This window comes from Cryptomeria japonica, chromosome 3 (assembly GCF_030272615.1).
Source record: "Cryptomeria japonica chromosome 3, Sugi_1.0, whole genome shotgun sequence".
In the NCBI taxonomy this organism is placed as follows: Eukaryota; Viridiplantae; Streptophyta; class Pinopsida; order Cupressales; family Cupressaceae; genus Cryptomeria; species Cryptomeria japonica.
Genome location: NC_081407.1, coordinates 784,791,260 through 784,797,017, shown reverse-complemented (window position 1 = coordinate 784,797,017; position 5,758 = coordinate 784,791,260).

Genomic DNA, 5,758 nt, shown 5'->3' with positions numbered 1-5,758 from the left:
TAAAGTTTTTTTTTTTTTTTTTTTTTTTTTTTAAATAGTTTTCATTTATTATTAATATTCAAATAAAATTAAAGTTTTTAAAAATTTAAAATTGTTTATTAAAGATTTGAAAATAATACTTTGATAAATAGTCTCTTTTTTAAAATATTGTTATTTTTTAAAAGTTATTATTCAAGTTTAATAAGGAGTTTAATTTATTTTTTTTAATTCAAGGGGTATTTTTTCAATACTAATCATTATTTGTTCACCTTTATTTTGTTATCATGTCTACTTTAATTCCTGAAATTAAATTAAATAGCACTAATTATCATTCCTGGAAAACACATATTTCTTTTATTTTTCATTTCAAGCACCTTTTGGATGTTGCAACTAATAAAAGTTTTGAGCCCGCCTCAACTGCTCCTCAAGTCAACCAAGATAGATGGAAGGCTCAAAATGAGGAAGCACTTGGTTTAATTGGTATTTCAATGGTTCCTGATTTGTATGTTTTAATTGGAAATTGTACAAAAGCATATGAAGCTTGGGAAACTTTAAAAACAACTTATGATAGCTCAAATGAATCCCAAAAAATTCAACTTCAAGATCAACTCGAAGATCTCAGGTATACGGATTTTAAAACCATGGAAGAATTCTTATTAAAGTTTGATTCTATTAATAGTCAATTAACTGGTTTAGGAGTTACTCTAGCTGATTTACGTTTAATTCATCTTATTCTTAAAAAATCTCTTCCTCATCAATTTCAACAATTTATTACGAATATTCATGCTCAACTTGCTATTCCTAGTTTAGCTACTCAATTAACTTGTGATATTTTTCATAATTTATTACGTCAAGAAAAGGCTAAATTAATTCAATTTGGTACTCTTAAAAGTAGTGAACATGCTTTTATGTCTAAAAAACATAATAATAATAATAATTTTAGATCCAATAATAATAATCATAATCATAATAATAATCACAAGTCTTCTAATTATCAACCTCATTCTAAATCCTATCATAACAATTCTCATAATAATAAGCATAATAATTCGTACAATAATCAAAGGAATAATTCTCAAACAAGACCCCATTGCACATATTGTGGGAAAGATGGACATATTACTAATAATTGTTTTAAGAAGAAAAATGGTAAAAAGCCCATGAACCAAAATAATCAACAACATAAACCTCATTATAAGAAAGGTAATAATAATGGTAATTCATCTCGTCATGCATTTACATGTACTTATAATGTTTCTCAACCACTTGAGTGGATTGTTGATTCTGGTGCATCTCAACATGTTACTTCTCATAAAGAATGTTTTGAATCTTTGCATCCTAATACTTCTAATATTCCTGTTCAATTAGCTAATAATCATAGTTGCAAAGTTGAAGCTATTGGTGATGTGAATGTTCCTAATGGGAAATTACATGATGGTCTTTATGTTCCTAAATTAAAATCAAATTTGATTTCAATTCCTAAACTTTTTCAAGATTATTAAATTAACTTTTATAGAGGCATGTGTTCTACCATTGATGCAAAAACTAATCATGTTATTGCTACTACTAAAATGGATAGTGATAACTTATTCAAGTTCTATGAATTTGCTCCTACAAAGTATTCCTTGCTTACTACTATTGATTTTACTATATGGCATGAAAGACTTGGCCATCTCAATTCTGATTATATTTCATTGATGCAAAAAGCAAATAGGGTTGATGGATTGCCTACAATTGCTCCTTCTCAAATTGTTTGCAATGGTTGCATGAGTGGTAAGATGCATAGGGAACCCTTTCCTCATGGTCAATCTTGGAGGGCATATACTAAATTGCATCTAGTTCATAGTGATCTCTTGGGTCCCATGAAGAATCCCTCCATCCAAGGTTCAAGGTATGCTCTTACCTTTGTTGATGATTTTTCAAGGAGAACATGGATATATTTCCTTCATAGTAAGGAGCAAGTGCTTGAAGTGTTTACTGAATTTCATATGTTTGTAGAAAGGCAATCTGGTTCTAAAATTAAGATTCTTCATACTGACAATGGAAGAGAATATGTCAATAATGCATTTAATACTTATTTGAAATCTTTTGGAATTGAACATGAGCTTACCATTCCTTATACACCACAAAAAAATGATGTGGCGGAATGGAACCATAGGATAATTGTTGAAATGGCTAGATGTTTATTGCATGTAAAAAATATGGATTACAAGTTTTGGGCTGAAGCTATGGCTTGTGCAACTTATTTAATTAATAGAACACCTACCAAAGCCTTAAAGGATAAAACTCCTGAAGAAGCTTGGTCTAGTAGAAAGCCCAATTTGCAGAATTTAAGAATTTTTGGTTCCATAGCTTATGCTCACAAACCTAAAGAGAAAAGAAAAAAAATTAGATGCTAAATCTTCTCCTTTTATTTTTGTTGGTTATGATGAAAATACTAAAGGTTATAGAGTTTGCAATCCTATTACTAACAAGGTAAAAGTTGCAAGAGATGTTTGTATTGCAGAAAAAGGCATTCACAATTGTTCTAAAGTGGAGATGATGAACTTGCTCAAAGCAAAATTGTGCTTATGGAGGACCAACCTCCTTCTCTTAACCCTGCTCCTAACACATCTCTTTCTATTCCTTCTATTGATAGTGATGATGATAATAATAACTCTACTCCTCATGACTCTTCTTCTAGTGATGAATCCATTACTTCTAAAAGAAGACCTAAATGGTTTAAATCTTTAATTCAAGATAGTGATGAATACTTAGCTAGAATGGATAGACTTCAAGCTAGAAGAGTTAATTATTGTAATTATGCTTTAATGACTACTATTATGAATTCTAATGATCCTAAAACATTTGATCAAGCTAAAAATCAACCACATTGGCAAAAAGAAATGAAGAAAGAATATGATACTTTAATTTCTAACCAAACTTGGGATTTAGTTCCCTTGCCTCATCGTAAAAATATTGTTTCTTGCAAGTGGCTTTATAAAACTAAATTGAATGCTAATAATCAAGTTAGTAAATTTAAAGCTAGATTAGTTGCTAGAGGTTTTTCTCAAATTGAAGGCTTAAATTATACTAAGACTTTTTCTCTTGTTGCTAAAATGCCTACAATTAAACTTGTGCTTTCTTTGGCTTCTAGAATGAATTGGCCTATTCACCAAATGGATGTTAAAAGTGTTTTTCTTAATGGTGATTTACATGAGGAAATTTATATGTCTCAACCTCCTGGTTTTATTAAAGAAGGCAATGAACACTTAGTTTGTAAATTAAAGAAATCAATTTATGGATTAAAACAATCTCCTAGGGAGTGGTATTCAAAGATTAATGCATTCTTTCTTTCTCAAGGATTTATTAGAAGTAAAAATGATCCTAGCTTGTATATTAAACATAGTGAAGATGATATTATCATTATTATCTTGTATGTAGATGATTTGATTCTTACTTCAAGTTCCAATACTTTGATTTCTGATATTAAGTTTCAACTTAATCAAAAATTTCAAATGACTGATTTAGGTCTTTTACATTATTTCTTAGGAATGCAAATTTGGCAAACCTCTAAAGGAATTTTCTTATCTCAAAGTAAATATGCTCAAGATCTCATAGATAAGTTTAACATGACTAATGCTCACCATGTTTCAATTCCAATTGAATTAGGCACTAAGTTAATGCTTGATATGCAAACTCCTCTTGTTGATCCTACTTTGTATAGACAATTAGCTGGAAGTTTGAATTATTTAACTCTTACTAGGCTGGATATTGCTTATAGTGTTGGTTTGGTTTCAAGATTCATGTCTAAACCTCAACAAACACAATTTAAAGTTGCTAAAAGAATTTTAAGATATATTAAAGGAACTATTAATGTGGGTTTGTTTTATGATGCAAATTCTGATTTTACTTTAAAAGGTTTTATTGATTATGATCTAGGTGGAGATCCCAATGATGGGAAATCTACTTGTGGTTATTGTTTTTTTTGTTGGTTTAGGAGCAATTTCTTGGAATAGTCAAAAGCAACAATCTACCTCTCTTGGATCCACTGAAGTTGAGTACAAAGGATGCACTAATGCTTCCAAAGAATCCTTGTGGCTTAGAAGACTACTAGAAGATTTGGATCTACCTCAACACGAACCAACTCCATTGTATTGTGACAACCAAAGTGCCATTGCCTTGGCTAAAAATATAGTTTTCCATGCAAGGACAAAACACATTGCTCTCCAACACCACTTTATTAGAGAACAAATTGAAAACAAACAAGTTTCACTCCTCTATTGCAAGGGGGAAGACCAAGTTGCAGATATTTTGACCAAGCCACTTTGTAAAGAAAAGTTCCAATTTCGTTGTAAAAATCTTGGATTGCAACCCATTGAAGGGTTTGATGTAAACTCCCCAAGTAAAGCTTAAGGGGGGGTGTTAGAATATTTAATCTTTACTTGTCTTAGGTTTATTTGTATTTAGTTTAGGATATTCCTTTGGAATTCCTACATGTAATTTGTCCTCTCGTACATATGTGAGGACAAGTCATTTCTTTTATTTTCCTTTATTAAGGAATACTAGATTTCCTTCATAAGAGGATGTGGACACATGGCACACACATTTTATGAATGGTGGCATTCATAGATTTGAGAGTTACTTTGTAACTCCTCTCCTCATCTCTATTTAAGAGATGACTCATCTCTCATTTCTTCTCAATGACAATATTGTAAAGAGCTTCTTGCTCTCTCTCTCTCTCTCTCTCTCTCTCTCTCTCTCTCTCTCTCTCTCACTCTCATTTTAGGCATTGCCTCATTCATAATATCACAAGGGGTTTTTCTTTTCTTTTCCCCTTTCAAAAGTTCTTGTGCCTCCTTCTTCACATTTGGGTGATTCTCCAAGGTTTTTGCATTTTTCTTGGTAACATTTACTTCATTAATAAAATTACTTGGATTTTGTTTTTCTTTCCTTGCTCTTGTATTTCTTTTCAGAGTTAAAGTATCATTTCTTGAGAGAGAAAGTCTAGAGTAAAGATGTGTCACTAGAGCATGTATCTTCTAAACAACAGCTTGCAGATATCTTTACTAAACCTCTACCTAAGGCGACATTTGAGTATCTTAGAGGTAAGCTAGGGGTTGTACCCCTACATGAAGTTCATTGAGAAGATGTGGAAGACATCAATCCCAGAGCTTATTGAAGATCTTGAAGCAGGATTGGTGTTGAGTGGATCTACTCCACAGGGGGAGCAGCTAGTTGCAGAACAGTGAAGTGTGACAATGTATCTTTTACTTTCACTTTAGCAATGTTGTCAAAGGGGGAGAAGAACTGAATGATTGAAAGAGGAGATTAATTGTAGCCAGTTACTAGCTGAAGACATGAAGATACAGTTGAAGGAGAGTACATGGAAAAATGTAAACCAGGATTCTTATACCTATGTATGTGCATTACTCTCAATCATCACAATAAGGTGGTATTGATATTTGTATTGTCATCAATGCTAAAGGGGGAGATTGTTGGCATTGCATGAAGATTACATTGATGAAGTATAGTTTTATCATTGATGTCAATAGTAGCCAGTAATGGAGTTGTATTACAACCGGTAGTGATGCAGTTTTGCAATCGATAGTGAAGCAATGTTGGGAACCGGTATTGGTATTTCAAGCAGAGTGATCAACCGGTAACCCTAACCTATTTATATGCAAATCCCTAACCGATGGAGCCTGGATAATCGGTTATGATGATCTATGATCGAATGGTGATCAAAGATGATTGTGCCATGTATGCATTATGCACGTGATGAGTTTCAAAGTGGTTT